A 15,245-nucleotide genomic window follows, 5' to 3' on the forward strand; every position below is an offset into this window, starting at 1 on the left:
CTTTTCACCATCATGAAAAAAAGCAGTCAAAAAAATGGAATCCTGCATCAGGAAAGGATAAGACAATTTTTAAATGTCAAACATTTTTTATCATATTTTAACTGCGCAAATATCATTTTAAAGACAAATTCCCAGCTTAAGACTCAATAGTTTTTGCACAATGTGATTAATATAAATAAATGCATTTAAATGATTTACAAACTATAAGAATATAGGTATATTTTTCAGAACACATTGGAGCAGACCAGGTGTGCACTGATAATTTGATCAGATGTTGAGTAAATGAGAATCTTTTTCCCTTTGACGTAAGTGAGAGTGCTGAAAAGTTTTATTGAGTTAAAGTGATCGATCCGGAAATGATAAGTTTGATCTATTTTCAGCCCTGCCCCATTAAACTTGGACTCAGAAAATCAATGAGTAAACTGATGCTCAGCTGGGAAGGCTCCTGCCTCACTGTTCTTATTCTTTCACTTTCTGAAAAAGAAAAAGACAGGACATAGGATAAAGAGTAAAGTAATGAGAGGAATGATGCAGCTCTAAGAGGAGGACCGTTAGAGAAAGAGGAGAGGGGAGAGGGTTGTTGACAGATTGAGTTTGGATAAGACAGAAACAAAGATGTTGACAAGAGAGAGAGAGGGAGGGATGATGCAGGCACATTACATAACGCTTCATCAAGGAGAGGAAGAGAGAGCAGCAGGAAGGATGATTGGATGATTTACTGAGGAGAGGACAGGCAGTGACGCAGACTGTGAGCAAAGAGAAAGTACCTCTGACTCCTCCTCTGTTCAAACCTGATGAAGACGACTAACAGACACACCCTCCACTTTGAGTTATTGAGAGGAGCTGCTGCAGCATCAGGAGGAAAACACACACTCCAACGTCAAACACACAAAAAAGTCTCAGCTCAGAGTTAGACCAAAGTTAGTCTCATACAAATATCACTCCATTAGTTTACTCCTCAGAACACCTAACATCTGAGTCTTTTTAAGACCTTACTCTGATATCTATTGGAGAAAATCTGTAGTTCATAATAAAACATTGTTACAAGAAACTTCATTCAATAAGTTTGAGGATAAATGCTTTATTACAGAAAACGGGATGTCAAATTTAAAGTAGACTTTCTAGTTAAGTTTAGTTTTCATTCCTGTGGGATTGTTTTATTTTACTTTAGTTTTGATTGTTTGAGAACATTTTATTTCAATTTACTTTAAATTAGTTTCAGTTTAGTTTAAGTTTGTATTAGTTTCAGTTTAGTTTTAGTTTCAGTTTAGTTTAGTTTTAGTTTGTATTAGTTTCAGTTTAGTTTTAGTTTGTATAAGTTTCAGTTTAGTTTTTGTTTCAGTTTAGTTTAGTTTTAGTTTGTATTAGTTTCAGTTTAGTTTTATTTTGTATTAGTTTTAGTTTCAGTTTAGTTTTAGTTTGGTTTTAGTTTCAGTTTGGCTTTAGTTTCAGTTTAGTTTTAGTTTAGTTTTAGTTTGAATTAGTTTCAGTTTAGTTTTAGTTTGGTTTTAGTTTTAGTTTAGTTTTAATTTGTATTAGTTTCAGTTCAGTTTCAGTTTCAGTTTAGTTTTAGTTTAGTTTTAGTTTGTATCAGTTTCAGTTTAGTTTTAGTTTCTGTTTAGTTTTAGTTTGTATTAGTGTCAGTTTAGTCTTAGTATTATGTAATATGGGGTATTTGTCAGGAGGTGAGATTCCAAAGTGTCAGAAAAAGCCTTGTGTAAACTTAAAACTTGATACCATTTCCAAAAATATATTCACTAAGGACAGATTGACAACAATAAAACGTCACTCAGTGTTATTATATCTGACCACTAGGTGGTATAAACAGAATAGGGAGTTTATGTATGAAAAAAATGACAAAAACAAAAACTAGATATTTTCTCTGTAATTTTGGTTTATTTTAGTGAGTCTTTTAAACTCACAATACAGTTTAAGTTTTTTTTTTTTAATGAAAGCCTTGTTTTTTTTAACTTTTATTTTAATTTTGCTAGCTGTATTTTTTATTCAGTTGTTCAATTAGCTAGTTAGTAAGATAGATTTGGAAAACTATAACAAATTTGGTGTGGACTAAAATTCTCATTTTACAAACATGGATGAAAGGGCAATGAAAGGTGTCATTTTAAGTGATTAGGTACATTTAGACTTACCATCCTGTTTGTGTAATGACTGGTCATACATTCAGGTCCTGGTCATCAGCTTGCTTGCACACTTCCTTAACAACAGGCATGTGTTTCACTCGGTGAAGCTTTACCACATGGAGATAGATATTTTTACAACATGCATCTAAAGTCTGAAGCAGCTAACGCTTAACCCAAAATAAATAAGTAAATGAATAACTAAATAATTCTGTGTTGGCAAGCAGGCAATAACATATTTTATGCCATACTACAGGCTGCTGGTAAGTGCTGTTGCCCTTGAGCAAGAAGGCTCTGGGTTTGAATTCCTAGCTGGGCTTGTTTCTTTCTTGTATAAACAAAGTCACTGAGGTCAAGTCAGCTTCATCCATTAATCACAGAAATGACACAACACATATTTCATCAGGTGTTTGTTTTTGATGTTTTTGTTGACACTGTTTCCGTGCTTGTGTACTGTAGACAGTATTAGGTATTTGGGAGATTACAGACAAACCCACCAAATCAAATGGGAGCCATAATCCAAGATAATCCTATAGAAACCTCTGCCTCTCCAACAGCCAGTCAGTCATCTGGCTAGCTGCATTCAAAAACAATCCAATAGCTTTTATGTTTTCCTATCAAACACACACTCCTCTGAGCCGGGGGGTCCACAAACTTTCTTAGATGATTCACAACGAGTGGCCACCAAGAAAACAGTTATTGTTTCATTGCTTTTATGATTTTGCTGTTAAACTATTCAGTGTAGATACTCTGACTGGAAATTTTTCACTTTGAACCCCATATAAATTCATTTCTTTTGAGGGTAAAAAAATCAAACTCCAAAAGATTCAGCTGGAGTCACTAGGAGATAAATGATTGCTTCACAAATTGAGCAAAGGACACAAACAGGAAACACATCTTTAGGCAAGCCCACTATATTACATATACATATGTAAGTGACAACCAACTCAAAGGAAAACGTGATGACCAAACCCAACTGGAATTTCTCATGAGCATCAAGACTTGCAACTATGTAACTAGTTAGCTCAGTAATAAAAATCTAAAAGATAACTTACCCTTCACACTCCCTAGGGGTAACAATTAGGAATATGCTACCTCTTTTTGTCAGACTGATACCAGTACTAGTGCTCCCTCTTGAGTACTCATCAATACCAAGTACCGATACCCATCACATACACAACACACTTTTTATACATTGATAACAGTGACAGATCATTTTGAACAAAGGCAACAGTCACTCTGCCATTAAGTCCAAAATGAAACACAAACAACTCTTTCTGAGTTAGGATTTGTTTAAAAAAAAAAAAAACTTTTACAACTGTCAGAGTTCCTGGTTAATTCATGTTGTCTGACCGGGACCTGACGCATATGCGCCATGGTGTTAAACCACAGTGATGTAGCACCAACTACTGGCGAGGAGTGTGTACGATTTTTTACCTTGAGTACTGGCTGCTGGTATCAGCAACCTTTCAGAAGTACTGATACCTTGAATTGAAGGCTGTCAATCGATCAAAATATTCAGTCCTGACTAATCATATACCTTACCGTGTACCTTAAAGGGATAATTTTCAAGTTTTAAAACTAAACAGCCTGTCTTTTTAGGCAACTCAACACAAACTGATAGAGCTCATGCACTACAAGGTCCGACGCATTGTCCAACAAGTACTTCTGGTAGGAAAGAAGAGATAATTCCCCGGAGGATTCACACTAAAAAAATCATCTTACCCAGTGTATCTCTCTGAAGCCCCTGCATGCTTGGCTAGCAAGTGGTATTTGAGGACGTGGTCACACTGGCAAACCGTACCGTGCTTAAGCTGCTTCAACCTTAAAGTCCAGCTTGTTTGTCCATTGTAACGACAAGTGTACTGTGCTTAAGCACACAAACCCTCAAGTCCAGTTCGCGTGGCCAGTGTGACCGCAAATGTGCCGTGCTTCAGCTGCTTTGTCACACTTTGGAGAGGTGGGTTTTAGCATGGTTCACTCCATGAACAAGCACAAGCACACAGACAGCGCATATTATTTATGAGGTATGATTGCTGCGAGTGCACCTCTTGACAATAATTTTGAACAATAGCGGGGTGTTACTGGGCTGTGTTGGGCCAAAACAACTTAAAATTAGTGTAAAAGTCCTTAAAGTTGTAGCAGTGCTCTCTGTGTCTGATTTTGCTGACTCTGATGAGATCTTGCTTCGTGTAAACAGACGCTTTATGATGGCATAGGTGAGCCATGCGTGTGTGTGATACCCGCTAATGGTTCATAAAGGCGTAGGGTGACCGCTGGCCCGGCTGTCCAGGGGGGGAAATCATGCTTAAGCACAGCATGGTTTGGATGGCCGGTGTGCCATCTGGTAGTGCTTTGAAGCTGAATTTCCCACCCAAACACCATCTTTACTCATCTCTGCTTGTCAACCACAATGTTACGTTAGTGCGATATCGATTCCTGATTCTTCCAACCTATGGGGCTCGCTGAGGGTCACACACAGAACGTGTGCGCGCTAATCGCGCGTCAAATAAATTAGTGCCGTTAAGAGAAATTTGAGTTAACGTGTTATTATTGCGTTAATTTCGGCAGCCCTACTTGAAATAACACTGGTATTGGCCCCTATATTGATACTTGCCCATCCCTAGTAACAGATGTTTTGCTATAAACCCATCATGTAAAAGCCTTAAAGAAAAACACTGAGCTGTGTTAAACCAGAGAAGACTATGTAGTTGAGCTGTATTACATAAACTTAAACAACACAATTTGAGAGACAGCGCTCTCTGGTGGTGAGATGAGTGTGACAACCAACCCATGTGACAACTAACTCCATTCTCCCCTACTACAGCTTTCAAGGTTAGGTCTAAGTGATCATTCATGCCTTTGTCTCATCTCGTCTAGATTATAATGATTCACTTTTCACCTGCCTCAGTAAGACGTCCCTCCATCGTCCTCTATCAGTCCAGAACGCTGCTGCTAGGCTACTGACCAAGACCAGCCGGACGTCTCATATCACTATGACTCTATCTTTCCTAAACTGACTTCCAAATTAAATTAAGGATTAATTTCAAAGTTCTTGTTTTTGTGTGTAGAGCTCTCTGTGGTCAGGCTTCTGAACAAATTGCTGACCTGCTCCACCCCACCTCACCAGTAGGTCACTCAGGTCTTCTGACCAGAACTTGCTGGTTGTCCCCATAGACTGTAAAAAAAAAAATGGATGTCCTCTTGCTTGGCCCGAAGTGAGGTCGCCACAAAAACTGCTCCCCCTGGTGGCTGGCTGCAGTATAGGTTAAACAATCTGGCTATCCAGCCATTCCAGATGAGCTGTGGCCAAACTTTAAAAAGTTAATACACCTCGTAGAAATGTTTCTCAAGTCCGATTATTCTGGTGATTTGAAGACATCATTTGGCTGTCTTGTATTCAAGTCCTCTTTTTTTCTGAAAAGTTTTGCTTTCATTAGTTCTACGAGGTTAAAAACAAGGCTTTACGTAACATTTAAAAACCATTGACAGCTGCCGTTCTCGTGTATTTTTTCTGGGGATTGTAAAATATGTCAGGAGGTAGAGTCAAAAAGTGATTAGACTCTCGAAAGAAAAAAAAAATACATTATTATTTTTGTCACTCAGCTCTCCTCAGATTTTCCCAGAATCCCTCACAGTCTCTACTGCGTAGACTCTAGCTGCACAACTGCTACAATGGCTGGTATGAAAACTCAACTTGTTCTTTGTACAGGAAGTTTGGTTATTTTTGTCATGAGTTTGCTATAAGTTATTTTTCATTCAAATACTTTTTTTCACTAAAAACCACAGCTCATTGTTTTTCAGATGCTCTCTTGGGCTTTCGGTCATTAAATGAACGGGCTCTCTACTCTGCATGCGCTGTGCCGCGCTAACACGTGTTTGCCCCTCAGCTTGTCAAAATAGTTCAGCGTCCAGATTCGGGTGTTCACGTGGCGTGTTACAGGCGATTCACGCGAATAAATTTGCGAGTTCGCATTTGGTGTGGCCATGGCATTACACCCGCAACACAATGGGCCAAGGTTGTTTAAGCAGTCTAGCTCTGCTGGCCATTGAGAGAACACTGGTAAAATCCCTGGAAAAAACACCTGGTTGGTACGACAGGAACACAGATCATTTTCTTGAAAAGGAACGGAGGGTGGACTTTACGTCTAAATGAATAAACAAATTTATGATGTAGGCCGGAAAAAAATGAGCTTCCCCTCCTTGACTGACCATCAGCTGTCACTGGTGAAGACATGACTCTTATCAAGGTGTATGTGTTTGTTTTGAAAATGGATGGAGGTCAGATCCTCTTTTTAACTCCACTTTTCTTTGTTCAAAACAACTTTTTACTGGATACTGGGCATAGAGGTAAGGTAGACATCAACAGTTACAAAGTGCTGTTGTTCTTAACATGACAAGAAAACTTTGTATGTTTATATAATTGTTTAGTAGCCGGCTACATTTAGTAGCTCATAGCCCGCTTCTCTTTTGTATTAGTGAATCCTGGTTATTCCTTCCAGTGCTCATCTACCAAGCAGAGCAAACGTTGCCTTGAAGGACTCACTCAGAACATTATCACAAACAGTTTAACCAGTTTTAACCTTTAGCTCATGTGTTAGCCTTTAGCTCGTGCTCTATCTCTCTCCCGCTTAGCTTTCTTCTGCTCTTCTGTCCTTTGTCTGTCTGACAGTTAGGCTCCAGTGTCCACCATCACTACAAAATTAATCACAGAAATCATTTCCAGCAGAGAGAAACAGAGATGTCTCTTCTTACTACTAAACTTCATCAGCCGTTGTGGGGTTGTCATTTAGACATGCCATAAATCAATCCAGTCCTGGAAAACCCAACCAGAAAGCTAGGAAAAAAATTTAAGAAATAACTTATTTGGATCTGACAATCTCATTTCAAAGTGTTGATTATGATCTGGCACATATCTAGAAGGGAGACTTTTCAAGATCAGATACAAACTCCCCACAGTCCCTTTAACAATGCACAGTATCTTGGACTTGAAGAGCTCAGACCTCAAACTGTCTGGTAGGATACGAATGAATCTATGTATTAAAGGAACAATCCACTAAATTATGGTAAAGCAAGATAAAACACATTTATCTGTCTAATATCCAATATTCAGAAGCAAAGATTTGTTTAATGAGATAATTCTTTGTGAGAGGTCTCTGAGAAGATTGTGTTTGAGAAAGTTAGTCATATTTGTGACACTTTAACAGCTTGAGTCCATGTTTGTAAGAGCCTTTTTTGTTATCATTATCATTTAATTAACTTTTTATTTTTAATTTATTTTTTTTTTAGTATAAAATGACGTGTAGGCCCACGCTCATATCCATTTGGTGTACTAACCACTTTCATTTTTCCAGCAGCCCTTGAAGGCAGCAGTAGCCTTGCTGCCTGCAGATTCCTTTTTGTTCCTGCGTCCTGATTGGCTGCCCTCGTTGAGAAGGGGGCGGGGCTTTTGTCTGAGTCCTGGCACCCAGTCTGCTCTGCTGAAGCAGTGAAAGGTGGAGAGATTTTCACCATCACACTCTTTGACTGACACACACACACACATACACAAATAAACACACAAACACACTCGAGTCGCGAGGACCAGGACACGTCGAAACGGTGAGTGAAACGTCCTGTTTGTGTCATTTCTCGTCTGATTTGTGGCGTGTCATCGCGTGATTCTGCGCGTACTGTACTGTATCCTCGCGCTGCGCCATCCTCTCGTGCACTGCTAAATGAATGATGAAATTCATGGCATATTTATGGCACTATTTGGGTCTGGCGCTGCAGAGGCATGGATATGGGCCTAAATTTAGCTTACTCTATGGCGGACTGGACGTTTGACATTGTCTGCTCCGTGGTTCCCATCACAATGGTGGAGAGGGGAGTGGGCGTGTGAGGGGGTATCTCTGTCTGCCATGCAGTGCTCCGTGGATTCGTGTCTCTTTGTTATGGTGGTGCCGCAGTCGGGATGGTACACCCTCCTGCTGGAAAAAAACAAAAAAAAACAAAAACACACACGCACACACACACTGGGATAGAGTACTCTAAAATCATTCCTCTGTTGTCTCTCCTCCTCAGAAAACATTAATGAGTGTCTTCATTGAATCCAACGGCATCCTGTATCTTTAACTCTATTTATCCTCAGACAGGACTTCACTGTTCTGTGCACTTTGATGTGAGTGTGTGTTTTTATGTTTTCTATCATTTCTGCCACAGCAGTGTGTTTTTCTCAGGGGCACTCAGATGCAGCTCTAGATCGGTCCAGGCCTGTTATATAAAGGGGTTTTCATCGGATCTCACTGAGCCTACACACCAGTTTTAGGAAAAGTCTGTGATTTTCTATAAGGACTAAGCCTGTAGTTATACAATACCCCCCACCCCCCACAGACAGAGACACACACACACACACACACACACACACACACACACACACACACACACACACACACTGCATCCTCTGTCACTGTGTGGATTAGTACACATTGTTCTATTTATGCACATGTCTTTCTCTCTCCAGCTCTTTGTGTTTCCTGTCTTCAGTTTATTTCACGTGAAAAATAGCCCATGCACTGTGTGTGAGGATAATGAATGTGAAGTCATTGATAAATACGATACTGGAGCACAGACAGTCACACACTGTGCTTAGTACTACTGATGAGGAGCCTCTAACACTTCCCTGACAGTGGAAGTGTGTCTGTAGTGGATGAAGACACCAGGATGTTGTGTATCTGCGTGTTGCACCGCTGGCAGAGCAACATGTCTGAGCCCACAGCACATGGCTGCACTGTTGCATAAAGAGGACATGTTTTAGGGTCGTTATAGTAATTCATCCTGACATGTTTGGTATCTTTGGAGAGTTTAAATTAGTCCTGTGAGCCAGGGAAACATGCTAATATTGATGCACCTGCTGGAGGCCGGCTTTGTTTGCGTGCTTATTTCAGGTTGTTAGACTTTCAACCCAGCTGACCTGTCCCCTCATTTGTCATCATCTGCACTGAATTTAAACAGTGGTCACCATCATTAGGACTATTAATTTTGGAACACAAGCCCAAAACAAAGACATAGTTGTAAAACAGTTATTGGGTCAACACATTCAGGGTTGTTAACTCACCTTTAAACACAGCCTCTTGTCTCAGATTTTATTCATCCATCTGTTTTTCTACATTCTACGGAAGCGTATTGCATTCACTTGAAGAAAAACAAAACACTCAGGTTTTTCAGAGTGATTTATTCTTCGGTTTGTTTTTTGTGGTAATTAATTTTATTTTACTGATTCATATTTTTTATTGGTTTGTTTTTTGTTATAATTATTATATTGTTTTTTTGTTAAAATTTTCTTTTTGTTTTTTTTGAGTATTTTTTTGTGGTGATTAATTTTGTTTTTCTGATTAATATTTTTTTTATTGGTTTGTTTCTTGTTATAATTATTTCTGTTTTTATCAGTATTTTTTTCTGTTTTCAGATTACTTTTTTCCTGTTTTCCGGAGTAATTTTTTCCTGAAGTATCGAGATACTTAGAAATCCCACGAGAACCTTCAACCTGTAGACGACTCCCATGGATGTGTGGTGGCTCCTGTGTCCCGCACGGATCAGAGATCCTGTTCAGCACATATATGCCTTATCCTTAACTTTCTACCAGTCCGTACTGGCTCAATAAAGGTAAGGTATTAGCCACACACAGGGTATGATATCCTTGTTATGTTTTCAACTTTATCCTTATATTTTATATGAGCCTATTGTTCAATGTAATCCTTAAGGAATAGACAAAGATGTGGCATTAAAAAAATGCGTTGCCTCTACATTTGGAAAGCCGGTAGAAAGTTAAGGATAAGGCATATATGTGCCGAGCAGGATCTCTGATCCGTGCGGGACACAGGAGCCACCACATCCATGGAAGTCGTCTGCAGGTTGGAGGTTCTCACGGGATTTCGAAGTAGCTCGATACTTCAGGAAAGAAAAATTACTCCTAAAAACAGGAGGAAAAAAATTACCATGAAAAACAGCAGGTTGAGGTTCTTGCGGGATTTCGAAGTAGCTCGATACTTCAGGAAAAAATTACTCAGAAAAACAGGAAAAAAGTAATCTGAAAACAGAAAAAAAATTACTCATAGAAACAGAAATAATTATAACAAAAAACAAGCCAATATAATAATTATAACAAAAAACAAGCCAATAAAAAATATGAATCAGAAAAACAAAATTAATTACCACAAAAAACAAACGGCAGAATAAATTACTCTGAAAAACCTGAGTTTTTTTTGTTTTTTTTATTCAAGTGAATGCAATACGCTTCCGTAACATTCAGTTAATGCAAAGTAAAAAGAAAAACAACAAACTTGCTGCTCGTGCTTTTTAATCCTTCTGCAAACCTTGTTTACAATATAATGGAATAAATCTGCTTTGAAGCTTCTCAGTTACACTTCTGAGTGTGACGCCACAGAAAATGGCCACTTTGGATAGAAATAGGTACCAAATTAGGTACTTTAATGGGTACTGATTGAGTTGTGACTGAAGTATCAAGTATCAATTTGCATAGAACCAAATGGTACCATGTTTTGGTACCTTAACACATCTTTGTGACTGTGAGGGAGTGAAAGACAAGGTGATTTTCCATGCTGGACATGAACGCAGCATTAAATACAGAGAAATAAATTTGCGCAAATGAAAAACTTTCATTTTATAATAAACAAATGTATATTGATTAACGCATAAAGTAGCAAAATTAGCACCGTTGAGTACCAATACCAGTTTGGCCAGGTACTGAGCATCAGGTTTCAAATGTGAATGGTACCCATCCCTAGCCCTGGATATGGTGATTTGGAGTTTTGGCAAGCTATGCAAGTAAAAGCACCAGTATGACAGCTCTTATAAATACAGAGAAATATCAGTATCCCCAAATTTATTGCTACTGATATTTTAATGTGGAAAATGACTTTCATCTTTTAAAAAAAAGTAATTGACTACTTCTTGGTCAATGTCCTTATTGTGGCTACAGTGGGTCCAAACAACTGGCACTGAATTCTTTTTGGTACAAGCTGCTCATGTTGTGGTGTCGGCCTAGTGTTTCAGTTTCCCTCCATGATGCTTCTGTTCAGAGTCCTGCCAAGTCCAACCGTAGTCTAATGGCAATCATACTATCTTCGTGTGTTGATAGAGCTATGCTCAGTTCGTTCTCTGTTTGACTAAGCTGTTTACATGAATCTTAACCCCTTGATGCCTGTTGTCGCAAATTTGCGGCATACCCTGTTAGGTCTTGATGCAGCTGAAATGAGCCTTGTATTTCATCATTACCTGTTGATTCATATTCTACACATACCAAAGACCGTATTAGATCCACTATGTCACAATACATTGGTCAGGGGATGAACTTCTCATGTCTATGTATAACTTAGTTATAACTATTGTGTGTACGATACTCAAATTTACAACCTCCACTTAATTCAACATCTATAAGAATGCAAAAACACACAAAAACCATCTAATTTTATAATTATGAATTAATTTAGGCAGTAAGGGGTTAATAGTCCGATCTGATGCTGACTAAGCTCATTGTAGGGTTTCTTAAGCTGTGTGTAAATGTACTATGTGTAAGACACCTGGCTGCCTGTTGTGTTAACTACACAACCACTAGTGTAATGTGAAGGGACGATGTATTAAAAGGGGGGGGGGGGGGGGGGGGGGCTACAAAGGGGAAAGATCTAAACAATAGACAGCAGTTTTATGCCAGTTAGAAGCTCTAAATGTCCGTTTCGATTATTTTTCGATTTATCACCCAGCCCTACTACAGGATAACATTTTGACTAATCAGATAGAAGATTAAAAAAAAGGATTCCAAAAAAATGTTTTAGATGGAAGTCAAAAAGGGTGAAAAATAAATCAGTGAATTCTAGTTTATATATTATTTAATATGATCTGAAGTGACTAATATCCGTCATTTTTGTATAAATTTAACTTCCAACCAACAGATTGATACTATAAGAAAGCTTTAAAAACATTTAAAACTGGAATACACTGATATTGCGCAGAATTACATAGTGTACTGGTTACCTTACTGTGGAAAAAGCAGTTCTGCATGTTTGTTATGCTGCCCTTGTATTGTGTTAGCGTGAGACACTTCTTGCATGCTGCAAAGTTCCCTGTCCCATCCACACTATAAAAGCCAAAGTGCATCCAAACTTGTTTAACCTATACCGGTACATCTTCCAGTTCAACTTTACTGATTGTGTCTGCCACAAGTTAACCCTAACCCAACATAAAGAGTGCAAAGATATCATCATAGGGTTAAATATTGTGGTAGAATGTCCTATCAATATTTTGTCACACTTTTAACTGGTAAACAATGTGAAACTGGTTTGCTGAATGGCCAATGTTAGCAAAGCTAGCACCATCAGCCTTCAGCTCTGCTTGCAGGTAAACCTGGTTTATCAGAGCTTGTTATGCTCAGGTTGGTAGTGACTGTTAGTCTGTAGGTGATCTGCAAGTTTAACCAACTGTTTTTATACATAAATCTTTAAATTATTACCAAACTGTACCGTGTTTACAGAGCTCAGACTTGTTTACATCAGAGTAGGAAAGTATCATAGTATTTATGTCCATTTAGCATGCAACAGCTACAGCTGGCATTACTATGGCGCAGACAAACTTTCAGAAAACTTTCCTGAAATGTACCAGAAATTTTCCACCCCTTTGCAACAGTACTACAAAGTGCTTTTCTCACAGTGCATTAACATAAAAACAGATCTTATCCAATCTTGATACTTGGTCTTTAATGTTGTCTCTAATGTTAGATTGTAACAGAGTAGAGTTTGAATCTGTTCTTTTGTACTGCATCTCAAGGTAGCATTTATTGTGATCATGTAGAACTATATAAATGATATTAATAGATAAAAGTAAAGATTGACATAAAGCCAGGCAGACTGCGCTCTTTGCAAAACTGTTCTTTAACCCACTGTGAAGTAGCAAAAAATATGCCTGTGTGAAAATGTTAAAAACTGCAGTAGTTGAGTTTTTTTTTTAACTCATTATGTAAGATGTTATTAAACTTGTAAGTGTTGTCCATATAAGGGCATGGCTGATTTGACTGGCAGATGAGCTGTAGATGTCTGTCACGGAGCTAAAGGCCCGCCTGTTTATCCCTACTAACTCAAACAAGGCTAGCTTGTGTTCAGGATTCCCAATGTCGACAATGAACTTCAAAACTCCAAATCAGAAACAAATGGATGATGTTACCAACTAGGGATGGAACAATTCACAAAATCCACGGTTTGGTTCCTATCACGGTTTTGGGGTTACAGTTTTTGGTTCGGTGTACATTGTTGTTTTTAACACCTTTATTTTTACCATATGCCCCAATAATCCACTCATAACAGATTACTTTAATCAGTTAAATCATGTGTAGTCATGGAAAAACCTGAAAGGATAAGGCTTTTTTCCATTTCAAACATCATTAAAGCTGAGTGAAACATGGCTAGTTTCAACATGCCAACTCCTCAGTAAGGAAACTCACTATTGGCTGTCCCAGAAGTCAAGTCACTTAATGATGCTACTGTCTAATTTGCATAATAATCCATTTGCATGTAAGTGTAATGGAGTCTGTAGGAGACAGAAATAAGGTGGTAGAGACAGACAGTAGGTAAAAAACAACATCATAAATATGTTCAGAACTACAAATTAACTTTCTTCTGTCCGTTCTTGTTTTATTTAAATGTCAAATATCAACCCTCCTCGTCCGATGTCAGCTCTGTCAGCCACGTCCGTGAACAGCACGATGCCGCTGGGTTAGCATGGCTAGCTCGGCCATCCGAGCAGTGATATATATATATATATATATATATTCTTTTTGGCCTGTTTCCCTATTGGTGGATCCACTAGTGAGTACAGAGATGGACTAGATGTGACTTTCAACAGCCAGAGTAAGAGAAAATCACCACACAACTCTTAATACCGAGTTTAACTATCTCGGGAGCGAGAGATCAACAGGTGGATCAGTGCAGCGTCTGCAGTAATGCGGACTCTGCACAGGTCTGTCGTAGTGAAGAGGGAGCTGAGCTGGAAGGCAAAGCTCTCTGTTTACCGGTCGATCTTCGTTCCCACCCTCACCTATGGTCATGAGCTTTGGGTAGTGACCGAAAGAACAAGATCGCGGGTACAAGCGGCTGAAATGAGCTTCCTCTGTAGGGTGGCCGGGCTCTCCCTTAGAGATAGGGTGAGAAGCTCGGCAATCCGGGAGGAGCTCGGAGTAGAGCCGCTGCTCCTCCATGTTGAGAGGAGCCAGATGAGGTGGCTCAGGCATCTGATGAGGATGCCTCCCGGACGCCTCCCTAGTGAGGTGTTCAGGGCACGTCCCACCAGGAGGAGACCCTGGGGCAGACCCAGGACACGCTGGGGAGACAACATCTGCCGGCTGGCCTGGGAACGTCTCGGGATCCCCTGGGAAGAGCTGGACGAAGTGGCTAGGGAGAGGGAAGTCTGGGCTTCCCTGCTTAGGCTGCTGCCCCCGCGACCCAACTCCGGATAAGCGGCAGAAAATGGATGGATGGATGGATGGAACTCTTAATACCTGCATCCCTTTGTTCTTCCTCCTGCTGCACTCTCACCCATACCTGCAAACACTCCCATTTTCTGTGGGTGTCTCGTATTTTTTTACTAATTTGGACTTACTCACAATTTCCTCCCTCATTTTCATGTGGATTTGTTTCAAGAATTAACATTTGATACCATGTCAGTGATTACAGAAACATTCCTAGTGCTGTATCTGTGCAAATAATGTGCAGTGAATAATCACTTCACTGTAAACACTGAGAGACAGTTTCCTCTCTGGTGCTCCTCATAAACCAGCAAAAACATGAGCCGGAGCTGGGAGTTGGAGATAAATCACAGAGATGCAGACTAAATTTGTTGTGAAGTGGGCAGTGTGCTGGATAGTGGAAGCCTTACTTCATAACCCATGGCATTTTACATCCCTCAGGGAGCCTAATTATGATTCATTAGCTAATGGTGGGGAAATCAAAAGTCATTTCTGCAGTGAAATACAAATTTTGAGATACTGTGAGGTAGAAAAAAAGCCAAATGAGCCCTTCAGATCTGAAGAGTATTTCTGGATCACAGCCGGTGTGGTTTGGCGCT

General features: G+C 39.4%; 1 protein-coding gene across 4 annotated transcripts in view; it reads left to right on the top strand.

Moving 5' to 3' along the window:
* The first annotated feature begins 7,567 nt into the window (after positions 1-7,567).
* LOC141803859 (uncharacterized) overlaps positions 7,568-15,245 on the top strand; it is a 149,025-nt gene continuing 141,347 nt past the window's right edge. For 2 of the 4 annotated variants that reach the window (XM_074687890.1, XM_074687892.1), the window contains exon 1: positions 7,569-7,736. The gene's annotated coding sequence lies outside the window, so the exon portion shown is untranslated. Of the gene's footprint in view, positions 7,737-15,245 lie in introns of all 4 variants that reach the window. The other 2 variants (XM_074687891.1, XM_074687893.1) reach the window with 2 other exon arrangements.

The sequence above is a fragment of the Halichoeres trimaculatus genome, unplaced genomic scaffold (genome assembly GCF_033239565.1).
Source record: "Halichoeres trimaculatus isolate MK-OKI-2021-1 unplaced genomic scaffold, fHalTri1.1 fHalTri1_scaffold_15, whole genome shotgun sequence".
Taxonomy (NCBI): Eukaryota; Metazoa; Chordata; class Actinopteri; order Labriformes; family Labridae; genus Halichoeres; species Halichoeres trimaculatus.